At 44.4% G+C, this 13,184-nt stretch overlaps 1 long non-coding RNA gene across 3 annotated transcripts in view; it reads left to right on the top strand.

Annotated features, from left to right (window-relative positions):
• Positions 1-13,184, top strand: part of LOC123491299 — a 116,474-nt gene that overhangs the window by 52,763 nt on the left and 50,527 nt on the right. Inside the window, exon 1 of one of the 3 annotated variants that reach the window (XR_006661268.1) lies at positions 2,596-2,852. The exons of the other annotated variants lie outside the window; for them this stretch is intronic. This is a non-coding gene — a long non-coding RNA (uncharacterized LOC123491299). Of the gene's footprint in view, positions 1-2,595; positions 2,853-13,184 lie in introns of those variants that run through there. 3 annotated transcript variants of the gene reach the window in all.

Raw genomic sequence — 13,184 nt, 5'->3', positions numbered from 1 at the left:
AGTGATGTGGGTATTCATACCAACTTGAACTTGAGCTTTGACACTTGAACTACTCTGACTTCCCAGCAGTCTATTGGACCGGCATTCCCTGTACCAGCCTACCTACTGTACTGTAGAACATCTGTAAAAAAAAAAAAAAAAAATAGGTGTAAAATTGCATGGAGACTTTTCTATTGTTTTTTTATTGAAATCTACCACACGCCCGGCAAAGTAGCTAAACTGCAGGAAGATGAGAGATCATGTGTAGATTTCTCCAGTAGCTACTGTACTGTGGCTTCCACATACAGTGGGGAAAAAAGTATTTAGTCAGCCACCAATTGTGCAAGTTCTCCCACTTAAAAAGATGAGAGAGGCCTGTAATTTTTATCATAGGTACACGTCAACTATGACAGACAAATTTAGATTTTTTTTTCAAGAAAATTACATTGTAGGATTTTTTATGAATTTATTTGCAAATTATGGTGGACAATAAGTATTTGGTCACCTACAAACAAGCAAGATTTCTGGCTCTCACAGACCTGTAACTTCTTCTTTAAGAGGCTCCTCTGTCCTCCACTCGTTACCTGTATTAATGGCACCTGTTTGAACTTGTTATCAGTATAAAAGACACCTGTCCACAACCTCAAACAGTCACACTCCAAACTCCACTATGGCCAAGACCAAAGAGCTGTCAAAGGACACCAGAAACAAAATTGTAGACCTGCACCAGGCTGGGAAGACTGAATCTGCAATAGGTAAGCAGCTTGGTTTGAAGAAATCAACTGTGGGAGCAATTATTAGGAAATGGAAGACATACAAGACCACTGATAATCTCCCTCGATCTGGGGCTCCACGCAAGATCTCACCCCGTGGGGTCAAAATGATCACAAGAACGGTGAGCAAAAATCCCAGAACCACACGGGGGGACCTAGTGAATGACCTGCAGAGAGCTGGGACCAAAGTAACAAAGCCTACCATCAGTAACACACTACGCCGCCAGGGACTCAAATCCTGCAGTGCCAGACGTGTCCCCCTGCTTAAGCCAGTACATGTCCAGGCCCGTCTGAAGTTTGCTAGAGTGCATTTGGATGATCCAGAAGAGGATTGGGAGAATATCATATGGTCAGATGAAACTAAAATAGAACTTTTTGGTAAAAACTAAACTCGTCGTGTTTGGAGGACAAAGAATGCTGAGTTGCATCCAAAGAACACCATACATACTGTGAAGCATGGGGGTGGAAACATCATGCTTTGGGGCTGTTTTTCTGCAAATGGACCAGTACGACTGATCCATGTAAAGGAAAGAATGAATGGGGCCATGTATCGTGAGATTTTGAGTGAAAACCTCCTTCCATCAGCAAGGGCATTGAAGATGAAACGTGGCTGGGTTTTTCAGCATGACAATGATCCCAAACACACCGCCCGGGCAACGAAGGAGTGGCTTTGTAAGAAGCATTTCAAGGTCCTGGAGTGGCCTAGCCAGTCTCCAGATCTCAACCCCATAGAAAATCTTTGGAGGGAGTTGAAAGTCCGTGTTGCCCAGCGACAGCCCCAAAACATCACTGCTCTAGAGGAGATCTGCATGGAGGAATGGGCCAAAATACCAGCAACAGTGTGTGAAAACCTTGTGAAGACTTACAGAAAACGTTTGACCTGTGTCATTGCCAACAAAGGGTATATAACAAAGTATTGAGAAACTTTTGTTATTGACCAAATACTTATTTTCCACCATAATTTGCAAATAAATTCATTAAAAATCCTACAATGTGATTTTCTGGAAATTTTTTCCTCATTTTGTCTGTCATAATTTACGTGTACCTATGATGAAAATTACAGGCCTCTCTCATCTTTTTAAGTGGGAGAACTTGCACAATTGGTGGCTGACTAAATACTTTTTCCCCCACTGTAGGCCTACCGGAGCAGCCTGCCCTGTCCTCCAGCAGCATAGCTACAGCACATGTACTGTATTATAGCTGTAGAATGAAACTGATCTAACAGTTAGGACTGTACTCTACTGTAACCTGCTGTACTGTGCTGTACTGTGCTGTACTGTACTGTGCTCTGTCCTGTACTGTGCTGTACTGTGCTGTACTGTGCTGTGCTGTGCTGTACTGTGCTGTACTGTACTGTGCTGTACTTTATTGTATTTTGCTGTACTGTACTGTGGTGTGCTGTGCTGTACTGTGCTGTACTGTACTGTACTGTACTGTATTGTGCTGTGCTGTACTGTACTGTGCTGTACTGTGCTGTGCTGCGCTGTGCTGTGCTGTGCTGTGTTGTACTGTACTGTACTGTGCTGTGCTGTACTGTACTGTACTGTATTGTGCTGTACTGTACTGTGCTGTACTGTGCTGTACTGTGCTGTACTGTACTGTACTGTACTGTACTGTGCTGTGCTGTACTGTACTGTATTGTGCTGTACTGTGCTGTACTGTGCTCTACTCTGCTGTATCTTTCAGTAGGCCTACGGGAGCGGCCTGCCCTTTCTAGCCAGTCTGCCCTGCAGCTGCCAGTCTGGCTCTGAGTCCTGCTTCACTCTGCAGGAATGGAGAATAATAACAAAGGAAATCAATTAAATAACACTAAAGCATTTTGCGGTTGAGGAGAGAGAAAAAAGTGAGACATACCTTGAGAGAGGGAGAGGAAGGGACTGAGGCTTCAGGATATGAATAGGAGTTTGTGAGCATGTGTGTATGTGGCTGTGTGTGTGTGTGTGTGTGTGTGTGTGTGTGTGTGTGTGTGTGTGTGTGTGTAAAGGAGCAGGCTGGGAACGGTGTGATTGGCCCTCCAGGTGTGTGCCGATGGCTGTGGAGACTTGCGGGGGCTCTCTGCGGAGGTGGCTACGTGACTGGAGTAATGACAGGCTACAGCAGGTGAGGACATGAGTGTGTGTGTTCACCTGCGGGCCTGTGTTGCTCCGGCCCCCGTCAGCACAGACACACACAGAACCACACGGAAAAACACACTCACAAAGGTGCATATGCACACACACACATCCACACACACACACACACACACACACACACCGTACAACAATGCTCCTTACAGTATATCAGACTGCACATCCCAGACAGTACAGTCAGTTAGAGGAGTGACAGCAGGAGGAGTGAGCACTCCACCTCTTCTCTCCTTCTCTCCTCTTCCTCTCCTCATCCTCTCCTCCACGCCTCCTCCTCTCTCCTCCTCCTCTCCTCCTTTCCTCTCATCCTCTCCTCCTCTTCTCTCTTCCTCCTCCTCCTCTACTCTCCTCCTCTCCTCCTCTTCTCTCATCTTCCTCTCTTCCTTTCCTCTCCTCCTCTCCTCTCCTCCTCTCCTCCTCTACTCTCCTCCTCTCCTCCTTTCCTCTCCTCCGCTTCTCTTCTCTTCTCCTCTCCTCCTCTCCTCCTCTTCTCTCTGCCTCCTCTCCTCCTTTCCTCCTTCTGTCTTCCTCCTCTCCTCTCCTCTTCTCTTCTCTTCTCTCCTCCTTCTCCTCCTCCTCCTCCTCCTTCTCCTCCTCCTCCTCCTCCTCCTCCTCTCCTCCTCTTCTCTCCTCCTCCTCTCCTCCTCTTCTCTCCTCCTCCTCTCCTCCTCCTCCTCTCCTCTCCTCCTCCTCTCCCAGGGCTGTCTAAACACTAAACTATGGAAGGAAACTAAGGGCCTGTTTATTAGGTTACGCAATTGAAAAAGGTGCAGGTAGCCTAGCAGTTAAGAGCGTTGGGCCAGTAACTGAAATACAAAAATGTGTTGATGTGGCCTTGAGCAAGGCACTTAACCATAATTGCACCTGTAAGTCGCTCTGGATAAGAGCGTCTACTAAAATGTATTCTTTGCAATGGAAAACGAAGTTGAAGAAGTCGCTCCCTGTTTCAGTCCGTTTAGTGCCTAATGAACATGATCCAAGGGCCTGTTCAGGACACTGCAACGTTACAGAGCAGCTCACATGGTGTAGAAGAGATGTGATTGTCTGTCAGGTAATAAGGAGTCCTACTAGCGCTATGCGTTACATGCCCGTCTTCAACGTTGTGAACGTTTCACCCCACTGAGCAGTCAAGTTCAGAAGTTACAACGAACTTGCCTTGAGAGTGTGACATGTCCCTCAAGTTGATCGTCAGCATTACAACTTTAGGTTGAGTAGCTTGAGGAAGTTTTACATTCAAGTTTGACATCTTTGTGATTCAAAGATGCCGATGTGTCAATTCCTGTATACTTATGTTCTAATGATATGCTAGTTACACTGAATGTGTACACTAATCCCCTGTATGATGAAGAGCGTATACTTAGCATATTACAGTACTATTGGAAGAGCACAATGATTTGTAGACACAGACAGACAGAGAGACAGACAGACAGGACACACGCACACACACACACACACACACACCGACAATGGTTACTGTACAACAATGCACATTATTGTTGTGGCATCCCGGGAGGCTTCAAAGCTTCAATCACAGGGAAGGAGAACTGTGCGTGTGGTCAGCGGTACTCTCCTCGACACAATACAGGTCTGAGGAGAGCCCTTCTCCAGCGGTGGGGGTTCAACAGTGGGCTCACCACGCCGGCCGCATCCGCCCACCCTGTTTCCCCATTTCCCTGTTCCTGAGGTGCTCAGAACCACAGTGAATACAGACACACCATTGTCATCTCTCCCATATAGGACACAGTTGAGACGTATCAGACCCAATTATGTCTAGCTGTGGTGTGTGTGTGTGTGTGTGTGTGTGTGTGTGTGTGTGTGTGTGTGTGTGTGTGTGTGTGTGTTTGCATGTGTGTGTGTGTGTGTGTGCTATTACTCTCCCCTCACCATCCACTACCAATTAGCTATGTCTGCAGACTCTTATTAGGAGGCAGAAAAATCTAATTGCTAACATCTTTAATGTTAAATCAAGTATGAAAGGCCCTGCCATGCCATCCTCAGTGCTACCAGTCATGTGAACCATCCACAGGTGGGTCATCCCATAGACTGTGGCCAGTACACTGGGCCATGTCCTGCCGGGCTACAGCTCAGTAGCTTTTGTCACAGAGGATCACAGAGGATCAGACAACATTGTCATGTGCTTTTTGAGTCCTCATGAGATTATATATATTTTTAAATCTTTAATTAGGGTCCAATGTTGCTGTGTGTTCAAAGGAGAGGAGAGTTGTGTTTTGTTCCACTGTTGTTTGGGAGCTCAGGGATCTTAGGGAAAGTTGAAAGCCATCCCTCTGCTGAGAAGAGCAGCTGAACCTCTGGACTACACTGTCTTCGTCTGTCCTACAGTACAAAGTGGCCACCGCCCCTCCCTGTTTCACTAGATCTCCCACAATGCATCACCGGGCCTATACGTCTCTCAGTAGGAATCGTTATGATTCAGAGGGTATTAAAATGTCTAGAGATGTATCAAAGCTCAAAGCGTCATTCCTCTCCGGTCTTGTTGTCATAGCTTTTTTGTCTTCTGTTCATTGTTGTTTTTCGATAATACAGAGAGACACTCAGACACTCACCACAGTGCCCTGCGGCGACACCTACGCTTATAGTTGTGATTTTTTTTACTTGGCCTCAGAACAGTGCTTTAGTTAGGATGCATTCCTGATTATTGACACACTCCAGTGGAGGGGTGGATTAGAGAGAAGCTCCATGCTGTATGGCCTTCTGGTTCTTCTCCTCAGCTCGTGAGAAACACATGGGGGGGTCGTCTCCATGACAACAGGGCACTACAACCACAACAAAACAATGGTTTCGCCACCAACCGGTTTGACAGAGATTTAGTTGGTGGCGCTCCTTGAGAGGCTGAGTGAGGAGGTTTAAGAATTAGGAAAAAATTGGTTGTCTGAATTAGCTCAAAATACAACTTTATATGATGCATAATCTCCATGATTAGTTGTCTTCTTTCTACTCTAAACAGATACCTTTCACTCCCTCAACCGCCAACGGATTGAGTTCTACCCCAATAGTGCTTGACAATAGGAGATGCTAATGTAACCAACTGGGGCCCTTACCTGGGTCTCCTGCTCACCACAATAATCTGTAGCCCACTGAGCTGAAGCCTAGGCATTAACTCAGGGAAGCTAACGCAAGTCTTCGCATCTCATCCAAGGTAACTCATCACGTAAGTGTGGTTCACTGAACCACTTCCATTACACTATCAATCAATGAATCCAATATCTTTATAAAACCCCTTTTAGCATGCAGCTGCAGTTGTCACCAAGTGCTTGTACAGAGTGCAACACTAGTTTACTGTCTCTGGGTTGAGGAGTAGTAGTCCTTCCCAGTCCCCATGACTGGCCTGATTACCTGCGTCCGGCCTGCCACATGTGACCCACTGTGGGTGGCTAAGATGACCAGATAGCTAGGACTGAAGCAGCATTGTTAAGGAGACCACAAGTTACATTTTGGTCAACCCGGAACGGCCGCCACTGACATCATATCCCACTGGGGACTAACCCACCACCTTTTGAGTTTTGATATCTGTGAACGGTTACCCTACTCAGGGGCATCATGCACCTCCAAAATCTGAGGGGGAACAAAGTACGTGAGGATGGCAAGGAGTGGTCCAGAGAATGCATTTTTCAAACACCTGAAACAGCTTTTTTCCTGCAATCTAGAGCCATAATCATTATGCTAAATTCTATGTCAAAACATGTTTATTTTTCTGCATATCTAAACATACCTCTTGAGCTGTCTGTATCCTCCTGACTGGTGGTAATAAAAAAAAAAAAAAAGAAATTAAATACGCTGGGTAAAAGATTAAAAGGAATGTGAGTCTTATTCAGTACATTTAGTAATTGCTTGCTTTTCTAAAGTTTACCAACCATGCCAGCAGCCATGCCAGCTAAGATAGTTAGACAAGCTAGCTACTCTAACTTGATTGATAGCCTGAAATGGCTTCTTGGTAGCTAGTTATGAGGTTGGGAGATTAGGAACATATCTGGGATAGCTAAAGCCAACTTCATAAAGTTGCTAGGTGGCTAGTAGTATTACAGATTTAAAAAAAAATACAAATGTAATTAAACATTTGCCCCTGTGCCCCCTATGGGCATGACACCTCTAACCCTACTTCTACTACCAATGCTGCTCATCTGGTCTCCATCCTCCTCCTCCTCATGCTTGTCATCTTTCTACTGTTGCTCCTCCTCTTCTTCTTCCTCCTCCTCCTCCTCCTCCTCCTCCTCCTCCTCCTCCTCCTCCTCCTCCTCCTCCTCCTCCCTTCTTCCTCACGCTGGCCAGTTGCTAGGTCAAAAGGGATGCAGAGTAGATAGATGGAGCAGAGAGAGAAGAGAGAGAAAGCAAACATGCTGGGGTGAAAGTGTTACTGGGCCCGTTCGATCCTCACAGCCTCTTTAGGCTGTTGCTTCAGTCGTCACATTCAATATGGAGGATTCTGACTGTAAACGTCTTTATGTACGCATTTACATCATCATAATCATAAATAATGCTCTCTGAAATGTTTGAACAGTGATGCTACGAATATGTCACCTCTCTTGCGTTTATCGCCAACCACCAATCATTTTCTAATCAGGATCAGCTTGGTCCCACCTCTCCACCATTTTTGGAGTGATGGTTAGAGGTTTCAGTGGGTTCAGTATGAAATAATGTATGCACTCTCACTAACTGTAAGTCGCTCTGGATAAGAGCGTCTGCTAAATGACTAAAATGCACATCTGGAGAGCCAATTTAAAGGTGAGCTTTACACAGAACAAATCAGTTGGTTTGGGCATTTGATTTCCATATGGGGTCACGTTTTTTTCACGGGACCTCCACATTTTTTTTTACTGTAGAAATGTGTTACTTTTTTATGTGGCATGTACACAACCAGTTTTCATCTGATTGCCAAACAAAAAGTAGGTTACCTTTGCACGTTCATCCAAAATAATCCCAGCATCTGAACAGTGCACTGTGTACCTGCCAACTTTTCTTAAATTCCGGTGGTGTATTGCTATTTTGTTAGGTGACGGAGCGCAACATTTATTTTTTAAATTGTCATAATTTCTTCATTATAATTTCTGTCGATACCCTATTGAATATCATTGTAGAATAGGCATATGCATAAAATGCATCCTCCAATTGCAACATCTGTCTATGCCCACACATATTGTCTCAATAACATTTTCTATTTTTAATACCCTCAAACACCAAGTTATGGCATACCTCATTTCAAAATAGGCCATCATCACTGTCAATCGTGAATGATAATTCTTCATATTTTACCGGTGAAAATCCAAACTGTGTCTGCATGCCAATCATTTGATCTCAATTACTTTCATGGGAATATGCATTTAGATCTTCTTGAAATACTGTTTCGTGAACGAATTATAGCAGATGGTGTTAACAAACTATTAGCCTTTCTTGTATTTTGTTTCAATCAACGCATACAGTATATCCTGCCTGGTGGCAGTGCTGTTGAGTTTTAGGAAAACAATGTGACTATCCAGCTTCAGATAAGAGATGACTGATGAGGTGTTTTTGGTGTGATATATTACAGGCCTGCTATGCTACAGTGTATGCTATTATATTCAGTTCTGTTATGTCAAATACTTATTAATCATTATGTGCTCTTGCGATACACTGATTCAGCTTTGATCTAACTTTACTAAACGAGCACCATTGTGAGAAGTGATGATCTTTTAATTGTAATAATAAGACTAGAGTAGCACTAGAGTAGGACTATTAGGTGAAGGCAACCCGTTGTGTTGTGGTGCTGAAAGGACAGCACCGTAACCAAGTGGTCACATATCATTCTGGGTCCCACTGTGCAAGAGGAGGTCCATGGAGTTTTATGAACATCAAGGCAGACATACAGTGGGGGAAAAAAGTATTTAGTCAGCCACCAATTGTGCAAGTTCTCCCACTTAAAAAGATGAGAGAGGCCTGTAATTTTCATCATAGGTACACGTCAACTATGACGGACAAAATTAGGAAAAAATATCCAGAAAATCACATTGTAGGATTTTTAATGAATTTATTTGCAAATTATGGTGGAAAATAAGTATTTGGTCAATAACAAAAGTTTCTCAATACTTTGTTATATACCCTTTGTTGGCAATGACACAGGTCAAACGTTTTCTGTAAGTCTTCACAAGGTTTTCACACACTGTTGCTGGTATTTTGGCCCATTCCTCCATGCAGATCTCCTCTACAGCAGTGATGTTTTATGGCTGTCGCTGGGCAACACGGACTTTCAACTCCCTCCAAAGATTTTATATGGGGTTGAGATCTGGAGACTGGCTAGGCCACTCCAGGACCTTGAAATGGTTCTTACGAAGCCACTCCTTCGTTGCCCGGGCGGTGTGTTTGGGATCATTGTCATGCTGAAAGACCCAGACATGTTTCATCTTCAATGCCCTTGCTGATGGAAGGAGGTTTTCACTCAAAATCTCACGATACATGGCCCCATTCATTCTTTCCTTTACACGGATCAGTCGTCCTGGTCCCTTTGCAGAAAAACAGCCCCAAAGCATGATGTTTCCACACCCATGCTTCACAGTAGGTATGGTGTTCTTTGGATGCAACTCAGCATTCTTTGTCCTCCAAACACGACGAGTTGAGTTTTTACCAAAAAAGTTCTATTTTGGTTTCATCTGACCATATGACATTCTCCCAATCCTCTTCTGGATCATTCAAATGCACTCTAGCAAACTTCAGACGGGCCTGGACATGTACTGGCTTAAGCAGGGGGACACGTCTGGCACTGCAGGATTTGAGTCCCTGGCGGCGTAGTGTGTTACTGATGGTAGGCTTTGTTACTTTGGTCCCAGCTCTCTGCAGGTCATTCACTAGGTCCCCCCGTGTGGTTCTGGGATTTTTGCTCACCGTTCTTGTGATCATTTTGACCCCACGGGGTGAGATCTTGCGTGGAGCCCCAGATCGAGGGAGATTATCAGTGGTCTTGTATGTCTTCCATTTCCTAATAATTGCTCCCACAGTTGATTTCTTCAAACCAAGCTGCTTACCTATTGCAGATTCAGTCTTCCCAGCCTGGTGCAGGTCTACAATTTTGTTTCTGGTGTCCTTTGACAGCTCTTTGGTCTTGGCCATAGTGGAGTTTGGAGTGTGACTGTTTGAGGTTGTGGACAGGTGTCTTTTATACTGATAACAAGTTCAAACAGGTGCCATTAATACAGGTAACGAGTGGAGGACAGAGGAGCCTCTTAAAGAAGAAGTTACAGGTCTGTGAGAGCCATAAATCTTGCTTGTTTGTAGGTGACCAAATACTTATTTTCCACCATAATTTGCAAATAAATTCATTAAAAATCCTACAATGTGATTTTCTGGAGAAAAAAAATCTCAATTTTTCTGTCATAGTTGACGTGTACCTATGATGAAATTACAGGCCTCTCTCATCTTTTTAAGTGGGAGAACTTGCACAATTGGTGGCTGACTAAATACTTTTTTCCCCCACTCTATGGTGAATTTGGATCCTAGATCTGTAAAGTATGACACGTTCGGAAACATTTAGTGTCCTCAAGGCATCTCAGAGGTGACTACAGCACTCCAGGAAATCAACTTTATCTGGAACTTAAACCACAATGTTGCTATTGAATGGTGATAACAGTGGCATGTAGGGCAGTCTAGTGTACCCAGTATAACTTGTTGTGCCATTAGTGCTGATAGGACTGCAGTTGGCAGGCAGCTGACAAATGTGTGTGTATGTGGGGGGAAACCCAGTGATGTTCTAATATCGTTGAGTCATTAAAAAATATTAAGTTGGGTGACTGGCCTTATGTTTCCTGGAGTGTATTTCTGAAGTGGCACAAAGCTAAACTATAAGTTGTGGTCTGAACCTTTTGCCTCTAACTGTAAACGTGATCTTTTGATCTAATGTTTGGTGTAGTACCTGATCATCCAAGATTCTGATAATCTTATCTTGTGACTTGTCACCTGACGTCTGGTGTGCCGGTTGCGTGCGTAGGTGCCCCTAGCCACCCCTCGATGCCTCCCCTACCCCAGACCTGTCTGAAAGCGAGAGTGGCAGCAGGCATGACGGGAACAGGGAAGGTGCGGTCGTGTGGGTCTGTTGTGCTCCTGTAGCGACAGCCTTCGGTTCCTCCTTCTAGAACACTGCCCTCAACCCTCCTCCCACTGCCCCTTCTCCTCTGGCCCCCCATCACCCACCCACTTACTCTCCCAGAACCTTGCTGTCTGTCTTCCTGTCCGCTGAAGGCCTCTTATTCAGTGTGGGCTTCAGTAATTGGCAAGCCTGAGATAATAGACAACCTCACTAATAAACAACCTCACTAATAGAAAACCTCACTAATAGAAAACTTCACTAATAGAAAACCTCACTAATAGACAACCTCACTAATAAACAACCTCACTAATAGAAAACCTCACTAATAGAAAACCTCACTAATAGAAAACCTCACTAATAGACAACCTCACTAATAGACAACCTCACTAATAGAAAACCTCACTAATAGAAAACCTCACTAATAGAAAACCTCACTAATAGAAAACCTCACTAATAGAAAGCCTTGCTCACTCACGTATCTTTCTTCAAAATGTTTTGGTGTTGGATCCTTGTTATTAAAGAGGAATGAAATGGACTGCACACAAAAGATAATGTTATTGAAGATGATCGTTTTTAGAGTGCTAGCCATTCATTCTCTATGAGCGACAGACATGTAAGGTCAAGGCATTACATTTAAAAAAAATACGTTTTATTGTCACATACAGATCTCACAAGTGTGTTTTGTGAGAAACAAATCAAAAGAAAGCAGACACATTGACGATGTCATCTGAGAGTGAGAGAGAGCGTGGGCAGGAGGCCTAAAATATAACATAAATCTTAAAGGAAGAATAACTGTGGAATGTTCTCTTCCTGATAGCTGAGATATCAAGGAGGCTAAACTGTTCCGCGTCCTCAATGGCACCATATTTATAAATAGTGCACTACTTTAGACCAGGTCCCATAGGGCTCTGGTCAAAAGTAGTGCACTATATAGGGAATAGGGTGGCATTTGGGACATAGCTCGTGAGGTGAGGGTTGCTGCATTAGCGCTGTGAAGTGGAGGGAACCGGACTGAGCATGTTTCGGGAGCTTCGCTTCGCTCACAACAAGCTGTTTTGCTTGGCAGCATCTCTTTGTTGACATTGTTAGGTTCTCATGCTTATTAGGTTCCCATTGACGAGCAGACTCGATGATGGTATGGCCCTGCAAAATTCCATAGACTGGCATTGTGTCATTGTGGAATTATTGCCTATTCGCTTCGCTGGCATGCTTATTCTGGACCATGTAGCATGACTCACACTCACAGGGCCTTGCCTGTGAAACAGCTAACACGGGTTGTGGCACTTTGTAACGTGTTAAGGAGCTAGGCCATCCATGCATGTCAGTTGTGATAGTTGTTGCACAGAATCTCAATGGCCATTTTTTCCGTAACAGTGATGTTTTCCGAATCTCATCGGTCACAGGTTGACAGGTTCTGCAATGTTTTACTGGAATCCCATGAGGAAATAGCATTTCTTAGTACCAAGATTTGTTTTTGGTCTTAAATACTAGCTTTGTTCTTTCCTGTTGTGCTGCCACATGATTGGTGTATCTTATGCATCGTCACCCTGAAGAGGAAGTTGTGTTTTTTCTGCTTGCTCATCCTTGCATGAGAACTTGAATTGAGGTGAGGCCGGCCTCTTCGGAACCAGAAACTCATCCTATACCATGAAGAGTGCTGTTTCTCTGACCAAGGCCTGACAGTAAAGTCAGGACAGAGTGCTGTTTCTCTGACCAAGGCCTGACAGTAAAGACAGGACAGAGTGCTGTTTATCTGACCAAGGCCTGACAGTAAAGACAGGACAGAGTGCTGTTTCTCTGACCAAGGCCTGACAGTTAAGACAGGACAGCGTGGGAAGTTTCCTGAACTTCCTGACCCCCCTACATCACTACACCAGATTGACCCAGAACTCTGAACACATGAAAACGTATTTTATTCCTTCCCTGTCGTTGTTTTTGACAAACTCCAGCACTCTTGGAGTGGGAGAGCAGTTTTTTAAAATACATAATATAGAGTGACGATCGCTCCTTTGGTATTCTTCACCCCATTATCTCTGGTTCCTCTGGTGTTCTCTGGAATATAATTTGTATCTCTCTCCTTCTCTCTCTCTCTCTCTCTCTCTCTCTCTCTCTCTCTCTCTCTCTCTCTCTCTCTCTCTCTCTCTTTCTCTCTCTCTCTCTCACTCTTTTCTCTCTCTCCCTCTCTCTCTCTCTCTCTCTCTCTCTCTCTCTCTCTCTCTCTCTCTCTCTCTCTCTCTC

Source organism: Coregonus clupeaformis, chromosome 7 (assembly GCF_020615455.1).
Source record: "Coregonus clupeaformis isolate EN_2021a chromosome 7, ASM2061545v1, whole genome shotgun sequence".
Taxonomy (NCBI): Eukaryota; Metazoa; Chordata; class Actinopteri; order Salmoniformes; family Salmonidae; genus Coregonus; species Coregonus clupeaformis.
Note: the sequence above shows the minus strand (reverse complement) of the source record. Positions and strands in the feature narration are given on the sequence as shown.